At 44.6% G+C, this 20688-nt stretch overlaps 1 protein-coding gene and 1 long non-coding RNA gene across 2 annotated transcripts in view; one reads left to right on the top strand and one right to left on the bottom strand.

Moving 5' to 3' along the window:
• Positions 1 to 20688, bottom strand: part of LOC116953342 (cubilin-like) — a 584401-nt gene that overhangs the window by 62347 nt on the left and 501366 nt on the right. The gene's annotated exons all lie outside the window — the stretch shown is intronic.
• LOC142931225 (uncharacterized) lies at positions 7652 to 9708 on the top strand. Its single transcript, XR_012947232.1, has 2 exons — positions 7652 to 7825; positions 8737 to 9708. It is a non-coding gene; the product is annotated as an uncharacterized LOC142931225 (long non-coding RNA).

Here is a 20688-nt window from a genome sequence, read left to right as displayed (position 1 = left end):
AAATAAACTTAGTTAAGAAACGTAATTTTATTCATATTTATATTGCACCAGAGACCGATGAATTCAATATTTATTGATGAAAGTTTGTATTTATTATTTACCTTTTTCCATTAAAATAACGGTAATGAATGCAAAGTTCGTTACACTGAAACTTCGCATTTCGAATGTTCGCATATCGAGGCATTCCTGCACAACCATTACAGCCACAACCACAACAAACAACAACAACAACCACCACGCACTGCGCGACTACAACTACCGAAAGCAACACAAAGCACAGCTCAACAACACAACTCAACACAAACTGAACGTTTTCCACCGCCTTACTTCACCCGGCGTGGTTGTAGTTTTAACTGCGCAAGTGTTACCCCGTTGCAGGTGTTTTTACAAAGTCGTTGTTTGATCGCGAATATTTATTTTCTTTTCTCTCCTCACCTTGGTGTGTGGGAGAGGAGAAAGACGCCGTCCCACCACTAGATCTGCTCCGACAGAAATCCCGGCACGTGTCATCATCATAGCTCCCGGGTCCTGGGCAATGCCGCTGCGTAAGCGCACAAAACAACATCCACGATGAACCGAAGCGCAGCTGTCACGAACATGGCCTGGCCGTCACGCACACAACCTTGGGGCCCGTGTAGTGAGCGACTTACGCAAAGCTGGTAGCCAGCGACCTGTGCAACAAAACACAAATGGTGACAACACCCCCCACCATCATCGTGCTGCTGTCAAACCCCCAATGGCTTCAAATGTGTGGCGGCACTCACACTGATGATGTCTTATCGGCGAAAGTGCCCCCCTCTGAAAAACATTTGTGAAGAGCCACTGATGGGTCACGTCTGGCGGGCACACGCAGTAATAGCGCAGCGTTAGGTGATGGGTGAGCTGACAGTTTTGGTAACTTTTTAAGAACAAAACTAACGCTAATCGCAGATGCGGGGGACGGCAGATTGATAACATTGAGGTAATTTATATTTTAGTTTTTTATTGGTTCACTATATAGTATTCATTATATATTGTAGTGTATACCCAGTTACTGTGAATAGCTTAGATGTGTAGGCCTTGACTTCAACATAGCCATTTCTGTGACCAGTCAAGCTAATCACTCAGTTTTTTCAATGCTAAATTCGCCTAGTTATTTCAATGCTAAGTTCTCCTGTTTGATTTGTACTAGGTGCCTTGGTGAATGTGTATGCTCTGACTTTAACATAGCTATTTCTGTGACCAGTTACAAGCTAATCACTCAGCTATTTCAATGCTAAATTCTATGCTAATTCCTTTGTCAAGGGGTGCCTCTGCAGATGTGTATGCTTTAACTTAGCTATTTCAATGCTAAATTCTATGCTAATTCCTTTGTCAAGGGGTGCCTCTGCGGATGTGTATGCTTTAACTTAGCTATTTCAATGCTAAATTCTATGCTAATTCCTTTGTCAAGGCGCTTTGTTTTCTTCTCACACCGCTTAAAGGTCGCGATCTGAGCGTGGCTTTTTCACTCCAGCGCTGTCCTCCAGACAGTCTCGTCCCTTCACCTGATGAAGGCCGCTTGTGTTGTGGCCGAAACGTCGTGAGAATATTATTGTGTTATTTTATTTTATCAATTTATTATTTTATTCTCATTCTATGTGACTTTACCGAAAGAACCAAAGAAGCTGCCTGATCTCATTTTGCACTGTGTTGTATATGTCGGGTATGAAAATTTTGATGAAAATAATAAAAATTAAATGAAATTTGAAGTTTGCGTAATTATCTGAATGTATGTTGATTGATGTAATTATGTGCATAAATAATGCTAATTCGAGATATAATTGTATTAATTCATGCGAGTGGTGCGATTATGCTAATGCGAGCCGTTATGATAATCAGGCCCCGCCTCGCTGACGATGGTCAGATTATCAATCGGGATCATACAATTAGTCGTATGAGGTTATGCCAGTGTGATGCAAGCATGCCAGAGTAACTCGCTCGTTGTCTATAGTGAGGGAAAAAAGTATTTGATCCCCTGCTGATTTTGTATGTTTGCCCACTGACAAAGAAATGATCTGTCTATAATTTTAATGGTAGGTTTATTTGAACAGTGAGAGACAGAATAACAAGAAAATCCAGAAAAACGCATGTCAAAAATGTTATAAATTGATTTGCATTTTAATGACGGAAATAAGTATTTGACCCCCTCTCAATCAGAAAGATTTCTGGCTCCCAGGTGTATTTTATACAGGTAACGAGCTGAGATTAGGAGCACACTCTTAAAGGGAGTGTTCCTAATCTCAGCTTGTTACCTGTATAAAAGACACCTGTCCACAGAAGCAATCAATCAATCAGATTCCAAACTCTCCTCCATGGCCAAGACAAAAAAGAGCTCTCCAAGGATGTCAGGGACAAGATTGTACACAAGCCTGGAATGGGCTACAAGACCATTGCCAAGCAGCTTGGTGAGAAGGTGACAACAGTTGGTGCGATTATTCGCAAATGGTTGGTGCGATTATTCGCAAATGGAAGAAACACAAAAGATCTGTCAATCTCCCTCGGCCTGGGGCTCCATGCAAGATCTTACCTCGTGGAGTTGCAATGATCATGAGAACGGTGAGGAATCAGCCCAGAACTACACGTGAGGATCTTGTCAATGATCTCAAGGCAGCTGGGACCATAGTCACCAAGAAAAAAATTGGTAACACACTACGCCGTGAAGGACTGAAATCCTGCAGTGCCCGCAAGATCCCCCTGCTCAAGGGACAATTGGGTGAAAGTGTTGTGGTCAGATGAGACCAAAATAGCGCTCTTTGGCATCAACTTAACTCGTCGTGTTTGGGGGAGGAGGAATGCTGCCTATGACCCCAAGAACACCATCCCCACGTTCAAACATGGAAGTGGAAACATTATGCTTTGGGGGTGTTTTTCTGCTAAGGGGACAGGACAACTTCACCGCATCAAAGGGACGATAGACGGGGCCATGTACCGTCAAATCTTGGGTGAGAACCTCCTTCCCTCAGCCAGGGCATTGAAAATGGGTCGTGGATGGGTATTCCAGCATGACAATGATCCAAAACACACGGCCAAGCAAGGCAACAAAGGAGTGACTCAAGAAGAAGCACATTAAGGTCCTGGAGTGGCCGAGCCAGTCTCCAGACCTTAATCCCATAGAAAATCTGTGGAGGGAGCTGAAGGTTCGAGTTGCCAAACGTCAGCCTCGAAACCTTAATTACTTGGAGAAGATCTGCAAGGAAGAGTGGGACAAAATCCCTCCTGGTGGCCAACTACAAGAAACGTCTGACCTCTGTGATTGCCAACAAGGGTTTTGCCACCAAGTACTATGTCATGTTTTGCAGAGGGGTCAAACACTAATTTCCCTCATTAAAATGCAAATCAATTTATAAAATTTTTGACATACGTTTATCTGGATTTTGTTGTTGTTATTCTGTCTCTCACTGTTCAAATAAACCTACCATTAAGATGATAGACTGATCATTTCTTTGTCAGTGGGCAAGCGTACAAAATCAGCAGGGGATCAAATACTTTTTCCCTCACTGTAGGTTCGTATTAACGCTCGGTAATACAATTATTCTCGCTTTAACATATACGGAGTATGTATTAGTGTGTTTATGTCAGGTCTCCAAATTCAGATCGCAACGCAGGATACAGTTCTTATAACTAACATTATTACGCATGAAATCAGGAAAGAAACATGCAACCACTTCTGCGTTAGTCAATTTTATTCTAAACGAAACCTTAACTTTACATGCGAACTCTCGAACTGGGAATTTTCAACACAGCAACAACACACATGATTAATTCCACCGCGTAACGCGAGCTTAATTGGTGATAGAGAGAGTCGTTAAAACATGCATGCGCTCTATTCTAAACAAAAACCTTAACACTCTAATATGCAAATTCTTGTACTTGAAATTGTCAGCACAGTACTACAGGCGATGTTCATTCATTTATCCATCTTTTCAACCCTCAATAATCACGTTGTTAATTGGGTAACAGAACAATTGATTATTTCCTCTGAGTACCACGAGCATACGGAAAATACGAATAAAAAGGCCTTAAAAGTTCATCCGACGATATTCATGCGAAAAGGCAGTCAAAACAATTATTATTCTCTAAGGCACTAATATACGTAAATAGATTCATTGGCAATATTATATAATTAAAGAAATGGCTTAGAGTAAGGGCGTGCGATGGTGTGCGTGTTCTCCCACGAGATCCTTAACTTGGGCCGAACTTTAATTAATTTGTGGACAAGATTGTCTGATAAGGAAACCGGTTTACACACTCATTTCCCCGTGAGCGTAGAGTTTCGTGGCGAAGGTTTCAAAGGCTTTATTTATATTGATGAATCTATTGGTAATTTATGCGATTGGAAGTACAAATAACAAAAAAAATTAATGTACTTAAAACGACGTATTCTCATCACTCGGTGAGCCGCGACGCTTTCGCGGCCACTGATGGTTCACTTAATGGTTCGTGTGTGTGTGTTGAGTGATATGAATTGGGTTGAGTGGACCAGTGTTCGGAATCAATTCTTTGCGTCAAGAAGACGCCAGGTGGTGTGGTGGCAGTGTGGGGCAGAGTGCATATCATACGAACAGCGGGGTTTTCTTCTTTCACGCGGTCGGCCAGAGTTCGGCCCCGCAGCAGGTGGACGAGTTGACACGGTGCGCTGTAGGCGCGATGATCCGTCGGCAGACGGCGCCCGCAGCTCGTCTGTTGCTGTTGGCGAAGGTGCTCGCCGTTGGCGTCGCTTGGTGGCGCTCTCTCTGGCGATGACCGCCCTCTGGTGGCTGATGCTGGGATTCTCGTCAGCTTAGCTATCACTGCAGTGACCCTTGAGAGTCGAGGTTCAGAGCGGAATGCTTTTCGAGCGATACTTCTTCTGATGGTGCTGCATTCGCACGGCGTAGCATGTCGCTAACAGCGAGTCTCGCCATTCTGGGCGAGTTGTAGAGTCTTCTTCTGCGTCGTTGGTTGGCTGGTCTTCAGGTTGGTCGCCGTCTTCTTCCGCTGGCCGATGCTGAGCTGATCCGCTGGTCGCTGACTCTTTTGCTCACGGGCGGCTGGTCGGGCTCTTTCCGCTGCTGGATGATGAGCTGCGCCGCACGCGCTCTCTCTGTGGAGATGCGCACGATCACGCTCGCCGCTGGTTCGCTGGCACTCTTGCTCACGGGCGGCTGGTTGCGCTGCAGCTGGGAGCTGGCATTCGATGTAGAAATAAGTCTTTGAGCGATACTTTGTCTTTTAGCTCTGAACTCACGCTCGTTGATACATCGCTACTCGGCGAGCCTCGCCATCCTCAGTTGATCGCGGGGCCCCTTGGAGCCGGCCGCTCGCCGCCCTCTTCTGGCGCTCGCCGAGCTGTGCCTTGTTGAACTGTCGAGAGCTATTGTCGCTCACTCTCAAAACTTGAAAATAGTTTTTGCACACCTCTTACACAACTCTGATAGCTTAGTACAATACAGCTTATCACAATCCTCGATTCTGCAGGTGACTCAAAACATCAGGATGAATGTAGAATAACTTTCAGCGATACTCTATCGGTCCATGCCGAACTCAGCACCTAACATCACCTCGCGCCTCTTCTCTGCGGGACACAGCACCCATTGCTAATGTCTCGAGGCCATGCCTCGGAGCTGGCTTGATGTCCTCTTCCGATCTGCCGTCTCGCTGTCCCTTGCCGAGCTTAAATTTGAAATTCTCTCTCCTCTCTCCGCATCTCTTGCGAGAGAGAAAAAAAACAGATGCCCACTCTGCGTTGTAGGGGGGGGTGGGGGGTGTAGTCCGTGTGTGTATCATTAAGTCCAGCGCAGTGTGTACAGATGGCCCCCGCGATAATAAATTTCCCTCGCTCTGGTGTTAAATTCCTGCTCTCCCGCGCTGCGGGAAGACGAAGGCGGCCGGGAGGCTCCTTCCTATGGAACACAGTCTATCTTGGCTGTGTAAGCCCATCCCATTCCACCTCATTCCTTCTCGATAACCCTTGATGTAACATTGCATCAATATTATCTGTGTCTGTCCCCAAGATTTGTGATTAAACATTGTATTAACTTTTGCTCCTCGCCTGTGTCCGAGGGTCCGGGCTATTATGTACGAGTTATTTATTTATTTTATTCCTGATGTCCTGAGGTTAGAGAATTCGTTTTGACTTAGAAATAACTCTGACTGCCAGAACTATTCTTGAGGCTTTGGTCATTTAGTATCGAATTAATAAATGGGTAATGATTCACTGATGTAGATTGTGGCCTGGTTTTTAATTGGAGTGAGTGTGAGGATTGATAATGTTAGCTTATCCTTGTAGTTGAGTTTAGAACTTTAACCGTTGTTCTAATACCAAAGAAGAGGACAATTGTTTAAACTCGCTTGTGCGCGTGACATCACAACTTAGCGGGCTGACGGAGGAGGGGGGGTCCCTGAAGCCTGGAATTCCCCCTTCCCTTTTGGTGACCGCGGGCGGCTGTGTTACATCAAATAGGTGAATTGTCCTTTGGCAATCTGGAGATTTTTCAAATAGTTACTAACCTCCCTTTGCAACGGAGGTTATTATTTATTTATTTTATTGGCCTTTTTACTATCTCTAGCTGCTGTTTACTGGTCCTTGTCGTAGCGGGTGTTATTTATTTACTCATAAAAAAATTACCGGCAAGTATTATTAATACCAATTTTGGAAAAGGCCTATAGATACAACAACTGTCAGCTGCCCTAATGTGTCAAATACCTGGCAAATGTTATGTTGGGCAAACACACATGTGGCAAATGTTATGTTGGGCAAACAGGACGAATGATCAGCACGAGACGAAAAGAACATCAGAGAAATATTAAATACTCCCAAATACAACTGTCAGCAGTAGCAGAATACGTGTGCCAACAAGGACACTCAATTGATTTTGAAAATGTTGAAGTTCTGTGCAAAACCAGCTACTACTGGCCAAGACTAATTAGAGAATCTTTCGATATTGAAAGAATTGTAAATAATTGTAACCGTTCAGATAGCTACCTCCTTAGTGCTGCGTGGAAGAGAATAATCAAATAATACTTTATTTAAATGCATGCCTGTAAAGGGCACCATATTTCAATAGGGATTACCGTTGGTACAGCTATTTTAATACACAGAATGGACAGGAAGGACAAGATGAAAGGGCTCTCATAATGCACATGCATGATGTACGTTGACTCATAATTCTCCCCCCCCCCCCCCCCCCACTTTGCGCAAGAGCGCATAAGTGTGATCACCACATCTACGCCTCTATATAAGGAACGAAACATTTAGACTTCTCCACAAATCTGGCTGTCACCTGATGAAGCTATTTGTGATTACTAGCAAAACATATTCTTTGGGTCTTTCGGTAAAGTCACGTAGATGGTTCAAAGAAAATAACCAACTACGTGACTTTACCGAAAGACCCAAAGAATATGAATTCCTGCAGTCACGAAAACTTTAAGTCAAGATTTACTAGCAAAACGTCGTACTCAGATTGTAAATGTTGTAGCTTGTCTCTCCAACACACCGGTGTGCTGTACTAGTGATGAATCGGCATGTTCTGTTTACGTGACAACTCGTACTAATGATGGCGGGTTTGACTAGACTTTTCTATATTTACGCGATCTAACCCAAAAAAAACTGTATTATAGAAGTTATTGTGTTTTGTCGTTTTTCAGAATGTGGCTGGATCCCCGTAGCAGAACGCAGAGTGAACAGCCGGATCGTGGGAGGCTACGAAGCAAGGCTCTGAGAATGGCCCTGGCAAGAGAGCCTGCACAACTTCAACAGACTGACCTGTGGGGGCTCCCTCTTCAGTGACCGCTGGGTTGTGAGTGCTGCTCATTGCTTCCAGAGGTGAGCATTTCTGTTGCTTCACATGTATTGTGAACACTTTACTCTGAGCTATAAATGCTCTGATACGTGCATTGTCCTTGTACTGTTCGCCTTTTGACGTTCTCTGGTCTGTCACTGGTGAAACTAGGTGCTAAAGAAGGCTGTCTCTCGTGTAGGCCAATACATTTAAAAGACAATGCATATATTATCTGAGCATGTTTGTTTGCATGTTCACCACAAGTACGTGTGGTTAATACAAACTTGATTCATTGCTAACGGTATCTATTTGGTGTTTAAACATATTAACACCTGGTTTATTGCCATGAAGGTAACACCTATTTTTCTTTGTCATACTTTAAAAGTATGCATTTGTTAAATGTTACACACACAGCAGACAAGTTGAATAATCACAACTTGTAGCACTTTAACAGACCGCTTTTGGGATGAAGGCCTTCGCACACCATTTTGGTCATGGGGTATTGTTTGACCATACCTCACCACACTGGTCACGAATAACGTTATCTGTGGTTGGGAATCACACTTGGGAATTAAAACGTGGCTCAACAGGTTCGTAAGTGCAGTGTGCTAACGAATGAACCACCGCTCCTCCCACTCACACAATGAATCAACACCATTAGAAGATATTTTCGTAGAATTTTATTGCAGAAAGAGGCATGAATATAAGTGGAAGAGGAATTTAAGCATCTCATTTTCTTCACTTTCAGGTATGATTTTACATCGTGCACTTGCAATTGTGATGCCTGCTGGCACCAGGGTCCAAATTTTCTTACTTTGTAAAATGACTCACCATTTACTCAATTGAGGACCCTCCTGAAAAGGTGCTGAGGCTCAATGAGGCTTACCTTGGTAAAAAAAAACATAATGCCCTGTGGTATTTGATGCTGACTGTGGTGTCTGTATTTACCCCCTAGTAACAACCCAAACACCTGGACGGTATACCTGGGCCTGCACTCTCAGAACGATCTCAGCGCTTCAACTGTCGTGGCCAGAAGCGTCAACAGAATCCTCATCCACGAGCGCTACAACGGAAGCAGCCATGACTATGACATTGCTCTTATGGAGCTGTCAGAACTTGTTTCCTTCACTGATTACATAGAGCCAGTTTTGCCTCCCATCTCACTTTCAGAAGTTTCCCTACCCAGGGAAATCATGCTTCATTTCTGGTTGGGGAAAACTTTCTGAAGGTGGTAAGTCCATAATTGAAATATTCCAAACCTGGGAAAACACGTGATTTCAGAATATACTTTGACCACTAAATAGAGCATAGTTTGAGAGATTATTTACTATCCATATCTCAGTGTCTATGGTGTAAGAACAAAGCAACCACAGTATTGTCATGTTTTGAGCCTCCACACGACCCGATTAACATTCTAATAAAATCGATCTTCTCATAGAAAGCAGTTCCCTTCTGTTTAAACTCAGGATTACAACCCTTGAGTTGTTTACGTTGGGTTAAATGTAGCACCTCTAATGTACAACATATACAAATATTCAAAAAATCCATTGCTATGCCCACAATTCAAGACGTATCGTGATTTTAATGTATGAATCGGTGCAATGTTATTTTCCGACGGTACAAGTTAAACAATCGATAGTTGAACATTTATTTTATTTCGGGGGAATGTTTGTATAATGAAAAACAAATATAATATACACATCTCTTCTACTGAACAATTCCTTTGATTTAATGGAGGCCCAAATCTTTGTTAGGAAACATTTTTTTGTAAAAATCCATTGGAATAATGATGGCAGTCGGGTAGCAGAGCTCTCTGGTACTCGAGGAATATCTGTAACAGGCATTAAGCTGATATACAGGTGATATGTTGTTAACATTTAAATGTACCACGATCTAAGTCTTGATGAAATATAGTACTTCACTTTAAGATGTTTTCTTGTTCGTGTTTTGTTTTTTTATTTGTTGTGGTTGCACCCGATTCAAGAGCCGAATGGCTCACAGGGCTATACCAAAATAAATAAATAACTGAAACTGAAACACGGTTTCCAACACGAATTCTTGTACTGAACAGGCTACACACCCGACCAGCTTCAGGAGGCTTCAGTAGAGATCTTGAAGACGTGCGTCACCCCAGGGCCGCAGGCCTATAGCCCATCTCTAATCACCAACAGGATGCTGTGTGCAGGGTACCTCGAAGGAGGGGTGGACACCTGACAGGTGAGCTGCGATAACAACCAACAAGATGCAACTCTCTTGCCTTAAAACCATCTGGAGCACATAACGATTATGGGCCCAATTATGTTCCAGCAGGGGGATCTTGGAAAGCAAAATTCTCCAGTCAATTCATGAACACATTTTGGTGCCAATTGACTGGAAGGAGCATGGGTGGGCCAACATCAACTGGACCTTCAACAAAAATGTCCTCATTCAAGATCCCAGTCCCATTGAACATTTCAAGCTGGCCTCAGTTGTACTGCTCTTTGCACTGAACATTTAAACCTAATTATCGGGCCTTTTGACATCCCCTCTTTGGTATCATGACATGCCATTGCTTATACTGGATCACTGTAATCATCGCTCCATCAGGCCTCCTTGTTCGTCAGTCATCTTCTAACATTGGTGTCGTGTGTGTCTGTTGCAGGGAGACTCTGGGGGTCCCTTGGTTTGCCAGGACTCAAACGGCCGCTGGTACCTCTCTGGAATCACCAGCTGGGGGCTATGGCTGTGCACGGGCTTACCAGCCAGGTGTTTACAGCAGGGTCACCAAATTCTTGGACTGGATTCACCAGAACATGCAGTAGTCTATTATACCATCCTGCACCGATATAATACTATAGATCATGGATATTAATGATGGGAACTGTAAATCAAAATAATTGATGCAGGCAATCAATATGTAAAAAATAAACGCATTGTAAATTGTTGTTAAAATGTTCATTTATATCGCTGAATACTATATTTTAACTGCACCAGAATGTAACAAGGTTTGCAAGTCAATAGATGAACAAAGGTTTTGGGTCAAATCAGACAACTCTGATAGTTGTTTACATGGTATTTTGGTTTTGCAACACCTGTAATGGGGCCTGGCAGAGCAAAAATGCATATGATGTAAAAACCACTGGACCAAGGTGGAAGGGTGATTGTTGGCATTGGCAGGAGATGAATACAGAACTTTATATTTTTCAATGTTGCTTAATTCTGTCAACATTGACACAATGGACAATTGATGGACTGTCTAAAATATTTGACCCAACCTGATTATACATGACAGCAAAATTAATTGCTGTCTAAACTATATACGATGCATTTATTTGTTATATTTTGACCTGTGCCATCAACTCGCGTCTCTCATACATTAATTGCAATGGCTGTTGAGCAGTAGGGGTACTCAGGCGATCTATAGATCTTCTAGGGGACCACTGCAATGATCGGCGCATCCAGACGAGATGATGCGTTCCACAGGGAGAACGTCCTTCATGGAGGTTGTCTAAGAGTGTGTCCGTGGCAAGGTTATCGGTGATTTACCTTCACCTTCCCTGGTCAACACAGCCCATGAGTTTGTAAGTTTTGGTTTAATAACTACATAAAAAAGAGTGGTTTTGCACAAGGAGGCTGCAAAAAAAACAAGTTTGTGATGCAATTCGCTTGTCACATTAAAGTTACTTAAGACGCCTCTGTGTAAATGGCCTGATATCAAAACCATTGTCATAGTGTGCATAAGAAAACTATGGTAAAATGTAATGAAGAAAATACTTTATGGAAATATATATATAAAAAAAAACATTTTAACTGTTTTTGTGGTATTCCAAAAATCATGGCATATTTGATTGGGTAAGATGGTTTACTAGTTGGGGTTTGAAAATGGCAATGATCCTTCATAATGTGAAAGACTGAAAGCTGCTCTAATGAAATTTAAACTTTCTTTTTAAAAACTGATTCACACAAAGCGACATGCTATTTGCCACAGCAATCCGTAATTTATCTAAAGCATTTGGAAATCGATGTATGCTTAATAGTAATCTGGTGAATAAAGATTTAAAATGTGTAAAGTATAACATGTGTGTGCCTGGGTGACTTTTGGTCAAATCTTTAGATTAGGGATCTTATAAAAAGTTATACGACTTTCTATCAAAACCTCCGCCACAGGGGCCGATCTTGACACTGCTGGCACAAGTCATCAACAAGTCCAATCAGTTCCAAATCGTCTTGTGCCACATCAGTCCATCTCTTTTCGAGCCTGTGCCACACCTGTTTAGACCCAAGTAGTCAAACAGAAGCTGATTCGGCATGCCGTAGATGTGCATGCAGGATATATGACCCAGACAACTCAGCCCTCGCTTGACAGAGGGGCTCACTGATGATGGGAATGCATCCAGATCTTTGAAGGCTCTGTGAGCTCACACAATCGTCTGGTTAAACCCAGGTTAGATTGTAGGCAGGCTAGCCTGAATGTTTAAAACCGGCACAGATGTTCCATTCGAGGGCTCCACATTTCGCAAGCTTAGAGAAGTGACAACTGTGGTGGAGAAAACCCAGAGCTTTGAAGTGATAGACCAAGTTCCTTCCACACCAGCGTTACGCAGATAATGAAAATATACTGCCGCTCGAGTGATTCGTATTGAGGCATGGGCTCCTAGTCATAATCACACTACCCAGGTATGAAGCATTTTATGAAATAAAATACCCAGGCAGGTGCTTTGTGTTTGTGGGGCTAATGGTAAGGCATCATCTATTCGTAGCGAGCACCTATGAAGGCCGGAAGAGTTCACAAGGTGTTCCATGGCCAGCACCATGGCAAACCGCCTTTGTCTCCGCAGTTGCGATGCTTACCACACCAGGTACTCATTTGAGGCTGAGTCGACCTTAGGGAGGCCCAAGATCGGTTCAGATAATCGTCACTGGTGTTAGCGGGAATCGAACTCGTGTTGCTGGGTTTATAGCGCTGCGGACTAACCAATGCACCCCATCGCTCCCCACTATTCATGTTTCTCTCAACAACAAACATAGATCCCCCGTATAGCCTTAACAGATTAATGGGAGAAGTGCTGTTAGTGAGAACCCGTGAAGGCCGACACGCCACACGAGGGAGTGGGTGGCCAGCACTACGCCCGACCGCCTTTGTCTCCCTAGTGGCGATGTCTACACCGCACCAGGTACTCGTTTTAGGCTGAGTCGCCCTAGGGGAAGTGCTGGACCGGTTCAGATTATCGTCACTGGTGTTGTCCGTGAGCGGGAATCGGGACTTGGGTCGCCAGGTAGCGCAGCGCGTTAACCGCTACACTACCGCTCCCCATATTTGTTTCTCTCACAAACTCTCACACACGCTTTTTCTCTGTGTCTGTCTCTCCCTCTCACGCAAACACACACTCTCTGTCCCTCTCTCATTCTCTCTCAATGATTCACTCCGTCTCACGCTCTGTCTCAAGAACAGACACTCTCCATCACATTGCACACTCTGTCCCTCTCTTTTTCCCACACACGCATTGTCAATCGCACTCTCTGCTACATCACTTACTGTCTCTCTAAAACTAACTCTCTCTGCATCTCTCCCTGTCCATCTCTCGCACTTTCACACACTCTGTCTCTCTCTGTCACTCTGTCACTGTCTGTGTCTCTCCCCGTCCCTCTCTCACACACTCTGTATCTCTCCCTGTCCTTCTACACTACCGATCCCCAAACACACAAAGCCTTAACATACATTTGGGGCAAGTGCTGTTTGCGAGCACCTATTAAAAGCCTGCACGTACAAAGGGGGGATGGGTGGCCAGCACCACGCCCGACCGCCTTTGTCTCCCCAAAGACGATGTTTAGACACCGCACTAGGCACCCATTTGAGGCTGAGTTCACCAGAAATATCGCTACATATTACCTGGTGATGCCGCATAAATAATAAATAACTCATCAAATAAGGAGCTACTGCAAGATAACTTCGCCTCTTATATTTGTAATGTATTTTCCATTTAAGTCCGCAGAGTGATTGACGAACACGTTCGTGTTTAGAGACCATCAGCCCTGGATATCCCGGCCAGGCTGCTCGTGGTCATGTGACAGACGCGCGCCTCCCACGTGACCGGTGGTGACGTCACGCGTTGACGTTGGACGTGACGTCACACTCAGCAGTCCACCGTCACCACAGAAGCCGCTGGTTCCGAAGAGGAGGAGCTCAATCTGCTTCTACATCGCGTCTTGTAGGGATTTATTTCTTTATGAAGATGTACATCTTCATGAAGGACATCAACAGCGCTACGATGAAGACCAACTCACAAGGTTTGTGTGTGTGTGGTCAACCTGCCGTAGCGCTCACCAATAAATCAGAATCAGTTTTTTTAGCCTGGAAAAATCCGATGAGCTATGAAGCTCTTAAATTTCGATTTAAAGCTTTCGTGACTGCAAGGATTAATCTTCTTTGGTTCTTTCGATAAAGTCACGTAGAATGAGAATAATATAATAAATTGATAAAATAAAATAACACAATAATATTCTCACGACGTTTCGGCCACAACACAAGCGGCCTTCATCAGGTGAAGGGACGAGACTGTCTCGAGCGCTGTCCTCCAGACAGTCTCGTCCCTTCACCTAATGAAGGCCGCTTGTGTTGTGGCCGAAACGTCGTGAGAATATTATTGTGTTATTTTATTTTATCAATTTATTATTTTATGGAGCTCTTGTTTAACATGTCCAGTAAAATATGTACACGATAAACTTTATTACACACCACACACACGGCTAACTCATCACTCGTGTAAAATAAACACGGGCCGTCCATAAATGACGTCTAGCACCTAGTGGGGGGGGGGGGGGGGGGGGGCACAGACATTTGTGACGATGTGTGACGGGGGGGTGGGGTGGGTTTGAGAAATGTGACGTCACATCAAAATGCGCCACTTTAAATAAATATATAACTGTGACATTTCTATTTAAAGCTTTCGTGACTGCAAGGATTCATCTTCTTTGGTTTTTTCGGTAAAGTCACGTAGAATGAGAATAAAATAATAAATTGATCAAATAAAATAACACAATAATATTCTCACGACGTTTCGGCCACAACACAAGCGGCCTTCATCAGGTGAAGGGACGAGACTGTCGGGTAGGACAGCGCTGGAGTGACAGACAGTCTCGTCCCTTCACCTGATGAAGGCCGCTTGTGTTGTGTGCCGAAACGTCGTGAGAATATTATTGTGTTATTTTATTTTATCAATTTATTATTTTATTCTCATTCTATAGAATTGTTATAACACGAATTTTTATTTATTAATTTTCATTATTAACTATTTGATTATTTAAATTTACTAAGGTCACCTTTTATTTATTCCATGAAGGAGCATTTTGCTTTTCCATGGGAGAATGGAGAAGCTTACATTTTGAATTTGTTTTAATGATTGTTATGAAACATTTTGATTCTAATGATTCTACCAGGGTTTTTCATTCTGTGGAATGAATATATGATTGTTATAATTGTACATTTTGCTTTGTTATACCACAAAGTTTAAAGTATTTTTTTAATAGTTATAATTACTTTTTATATTTTATGATTATAAGATAATTTCAATATATTCTGAACATATGCAGTTTTAGTTAGACGTTGAATATTTTCAAGTGAATTTTATGCTAAATTTAAGCTTTCCAAAGCCTCAGTTTTGTATACGTGTTTTCTCCTATAACATCTGAATGCAGCGCCACATTGAATACGCACTACAATGACAATAGTTTAAAGCGATTAAAGCATGTTTTATTTTCAAAATGGAAATATAATTTGGGGGGGGGGCAGAGTTTTGTTACATCATATTTGAGGGGAGGTCTGACTTTTTGTGACGAGGGGGGGGGTCTAAAATCGTCCAAAATCGCGTGACGTCATTTATGGACGGCCCCATAGCACAAGCGAGAGAACGGGGGGGTAGCTGTGTGGGGGGCACAGTGATGGGTAGAGGAAGACTTGGTGGTACCTCTCAGTGATTGGTAGAGGGAGACGCGGTGGTGGCTCCTCTCAGTGATGGGGAGAGGAAGACGTGGTGGTACCTCTCACTTATGGGTAGAGAAAGACGCAATGGTGGTACCTCTAAGTGATAGGTAGAGTGAGACGCAGTGGTGGTACATCTCTGGGTGCTGCTGCGCAGGGGGTCGGCGCCGCAAGCGAGGAGGTCATGACCCGGAGGAGGAAGAGAGCGCTGCCAAGCGACAGCGGTCCATGGAGATGGACCACAAGCACAGTCTGTGCATGCGGACGGTGGTTTTTGGAGGTGAGCGGAGTAGAGAGGTGAAACAGGTAAGTTCAGAGGGTGTGTGGAGGAGATAGATGAGATGGGAGAGTTTGGAGAGTGTGTGGAGTAGAGACGGGAGAGTTAGGAGAGTGGAATGGAATAGAGATGATATGGTAAGGTAGGAGAGTGTGGAGTAGAGTGAGATGAGACGGGAAAGTTCGGAGAGTATGTGGAGTAGAGATATGAGGCGAGGCGGTCTGTACCGGTACCTGAGGTCGCATCTGCGCCACCCCCTTGATATATTATCTTTCTCAAACCTTCCAAACGGTTCCTCCTTTCCTGCCAAATCTCTCCCCTCCAGTCCTCAGCCAATTCCCTGCCTCCTCCTGCCCAGCTGCAATCCTGCCGCCTTCCATCTTCACGAGCCCTTCTCTCACTCTCCCCCCCCCCCCCACACACAGTTAATTGCGTCTCTGCGCCACCATGAATCCCTTCGTGTAAATTCTAAACTGAAGCCCACTGAGCAATTAAGCTCTTTTTCGACCTGGCCACAAATGATAGCTCAAAGAATTGGCTTATCGGCGTGTGGTAATGTATAGCAGCCAAATAATCGAAACGCAAATTGATTCTACATGTGGAGGGAAAAATCGGAGGACCCGGAGAACAATTCACGTGGCCACGGGGAGAACGTGCAAACTTCAAATATGCAGGCATCAGGGTTGAGATCAGACCCACGATATCCTCTATCACAGGCGAGGTAGTCAACATCGAGCCACTGGGGTGCATACTCTTTGGTTCTATTGGGTAAAGTCACGTAGGTGAAAATAAAATAACAAAAAATCACGACGTTTCGGCCACAACACAAGCGGCCTTCATCAGGTGAAGGGACGAGACTGTCTGGAGGACAGCGCTGGAGTGAGAGAAGCCACGCTTAGATCACGACCTTTAAGCTGTGTGAGAAGAAAAACACAAAGCGCCTTGACAAAGGAATTAGCATATAATTTAGCATTGAAATAGCTGAGTGATTAGCTTGTAACTGGTCACAGAAATAGCTATGTTAAAGTCAGAGCAGATACATTCACCGAGGCACCTAGTACTCATGTACATGTTCTGACTTTAACATAGCTATTTCTGTGACCAGTTACAAGCTAATCACTCAGCTATTTCAATGCTAAATTCTATGCTAATTCCTTTGTCAAGGGGTACCTCTGCGGATGTGTATACTTTAACTTAGCTATTTCAATTAGCCATTTCAATGCTAAATTATATGCTAATTCCTTTGTCAAGGCGCTTTGTGTTTTCCTTCTCACACAGCTTAAAGGTCGTGATCTAAGCGTGGCTTCTCTCACTCCAGCGCTGTCCTCCAGACAGTCTCGTCCCTTCACCTGATGAAGGCCGCTTGTGTTGTGGCCGAAACGTCGTGATTTTTTTGTTATTTTATTTTCACCTACGTGACTTTCCCCAATAGAACCAAAGAGTATGGATCCTAGCAGTCACGAAAGCTTTAAATCTAGAACCACTGGGGTGCCCCTGATCCACGCATTCTTACCTCCAAACTGAGACTCTTGTGCCCCGCACCCCCACACCCCCCTCTTGTGTGTGCAGACCCTGACAAGCGGACAGCGACCAAGCCTGCGGCCCCACGACACAGGTCCCGGAGCCCCCTGAGAGTGCGATGCTCCGTGGATGAGGAGTCGATTGGGTCCCGCATGTGCACTGTCAGCATTGGTGCAGGGGAGCAAGGAAGAGGTGGACCACGCCGACAACGTTCCCTACGTTCCCCACTCTGCCGCTCCCATCCGGTGGATGAGAACCACGATGGGCCGAGTTCCAAGCGGCCATCGTGAGTAGAGCTGCGAGTGCACACGAGCGTGTGTGCATGTGTACATGCCGAGCAGGGTGCAGGGTGGTGGAGCAGTGGGACCCATTGCTCTACAACAACACCAGGTTGACCCGAGTTTATTACCAGCCATGGCTAACATCAGTGACCAGCAATAATTGAACCGGTCCCGAGTCTCTCCTAGGTTGACTCAGCTTAAAAAAGATATCACCTGGTAATGTATGTAAGCATTAGCAGCCAAAGACAGCCAGATGTAGTGCTTGTCATTGTGCAATGTTTATATTTTAATATCTCGCTGACAATACTTTGCCCCAACAGCCTTCTTCGTAGGGCCATTGCCCAAAACGTCGCCTATTATACATTTCTTATTTTAAGGCCACAGTGTTATTGACTGACGAGTTTCTTCTCTATCCCACACGTCGGTGGGATGTAGTCTACTAGCGACTTGTAAGAAAGAAGTTAAAGCCCTGGGTGTAGCCTTGACACAGCCTAACTTAAAGCGTAGGTTGGCATAGCCAGGACAATGAATCCGCGTTTGTTTTTGGTGTTCGGCCACGTGGTGCCAATGCTTGACGTTAACCCTCTACCACCCAACGAGGTCGTCAAATTTACAAGATATTGTTTACACTCGCCGATGTATGGATTACATTCTGTTCAATGAATCTCCTCGCCGGTGGCTTAGGACTCTTCACTACCAACATTAACATGAATCAAACATGACACGGTCTCCGTTTAAGTGAACCGCATGCAAAGCTCGCGTGGCTGCCTTCGGCTCCTCGTTCACCGCCGCGCCCTCTCGTTGTGTTCCAATCAGAGTGTGGAGCAGGCTGGGTCCAATTGGTGTGCCGTCGCACACCACCTCCGGTCCCGAGGGCCATCGGTGGCAGCGGCTGAGCGTTGTCCCACCTGTGACGACGCGGGCCGAGCCGGCGGAGTACCGTGCTCCGGCGCGCAACGTCAGCCAGGAACCATCCACTTGGTACCAGATCACGGTAAATGCAGTGGCCGCACACACGTGGACACAGTCGGTGGTTATCTCCGTGGTATTATTGGTAAACATACTATGTGCTATCTGCTTTACAGTGGACCTTAATTAACCAGTGATGTCATATGCTGGCGTGATGGTCGGAATAAAAAAAAATGAATTCAAATTACACAATTGGGATGACACAGCAATGTTGCCCTCTCCCCCACTGCAAAAAAACATGGAAGGACCCTCCACAAAAAGAGTATTGAGACTCAGTGAAGCTCTCCTGAATAAAAACGCATTGTAATAATACAGGGGCAGATCCAAAGGGGGGTAACAAGGACAATCCTTCGGAAAGCCTTTCGCAAACTGTTGGAGCAGGTGCTGTTCGTGGGCACCTTTTAAGGCCAGCATAGCACCTCAGGGTATAGTGTGGTTGTTACCTCAGTGCTCATGTTTACACACGACACCAGGTACTCATTTAAAGCTGAGTCGACCTAAGTGAGGCCATCAACCACTTTTTTTGGCCATGAGTGGGAATTGAACTTGGGTGGCCAGGGTTTGTAGGGCAGTGTGCAAACCACTGAGCCAGCACTCCCCGCAGACACACGTACACGTGCAGGCTTACAAATTGCTTGGGGTCTTGCTGGCTTGGTTGAAAATTTGGGATTGTGGGTCTGGGATATGACCTCATGGACTAATTCCTTTGTTGGGATAACGTTTTTCTTGTTTGTGCCTTTTCTTTTGATGCCATTTCTTAACTTGTTTGTTGATTCTTGATTTTGCTTGCTCGTAGGGTTTTCATTTGCTTTGGCAGTGGCTTTATGTGGGATTTGGTCCGAAAAATTATTAATGTCCGTTGTGGGATGCTTTTAGCATGACTGATGCTATATAAAAGGAAATATATCTTATTGTTCACTCCTGGCCACTGCTTCTTGTGTCCCCAGATTCCTTTTGGGAGGAAGTACGGCAAGGAGGGGCTTCTGCAGTTCCTGCAGCAGGGCTGCTGCACGCCCTTCACTCCGTTGCAGGTATGAGCGCGAGAGATTAAGCGATGTGTTCAAGCTGGACTGCCTACAATCCATCCTGGGTTTAACTATCCTGTGTTTAAACTATTGGTCAAATGTCCAAACTGTGATTTTCTATTCATCACTGTATGCCCAGATTAATTAAAAGGCTTTGATCTTGTATTTGAATAACAAAGTGATGGTGTCGATTTGTCAGATGTGGAGTGGGAGGGTATTCCAAACGGTAGGGGCTGTGCATGAGAAATCTCGTCCATCAATGGGACCATGCCCACCACGCTACACCATTGATGACAACACTGTGCCTCTCTCCAATATTGTGTCTGTATGTGTGTTCTTCTCAGTTCCACTTTGAGGGAGACATGGCAACATTCTATGTGGTGAACTACATGGTGGCCTTGAACCTCAAGGCGCTGTCACGGAAAATTGTCTTTCCCGACAACTATAGGGTGAGTGCGTCGGGGAGGCAGGAGGTGATAGGTCGACCGCTATGAGATGTAAATGTTACATCAGCTGTTTATAGCTGGAGATCACAGCATATCAATAGATTGTTTAATACATCTGTCCAGAGCTTTGAGCGTACTTGACTTGAATGCGTACGTGTTTTTCCCCCGGACAGTGCAGCTTCTGCCTCCAACCTCAATGCTCATTCAGGGAATTTGCCAAACAATCCTAATACAGGATCCTCGTGAACAAGTCTTGAGTCTGAGCAAGACTCTCCTGGATAATGAGAGGGCATCATTATTATCCTCATGTAGCCTCTCATAGTGGCCCCAAGAGGTTACTTGGTTGTTCCATTGAAATCCCCTGGGATGGCTGGAAAAGACAGCCGAAGTGGACTGGAGGGCTAGGCCAATAGGTGTGCAATTATGCATAG

The sequence above is a fragment of the Petromyzon marinus genome, chromosome 51 (assembly GCF_048934315.1).
Source record: "Petromyzon marinus isolate PM22_M1 ecotype Great Lakes invasive population chromosome 51, UKy_Petmar_22M1.pri1.0, whole genome shotgun sequence".
In the NCBI taxonomy this organism is placed as follows: Eukaryota; Metazoa; Chordata; class Hyperoartia; order Petromyzontiformes; family Petromyzontidae; genus Petromyzon; species Petromyzon marinus.
Note: the sequence above shows the minus strand (reverse complement) of the source record. Positions and strands in the feature narration are given on the sequence as shown.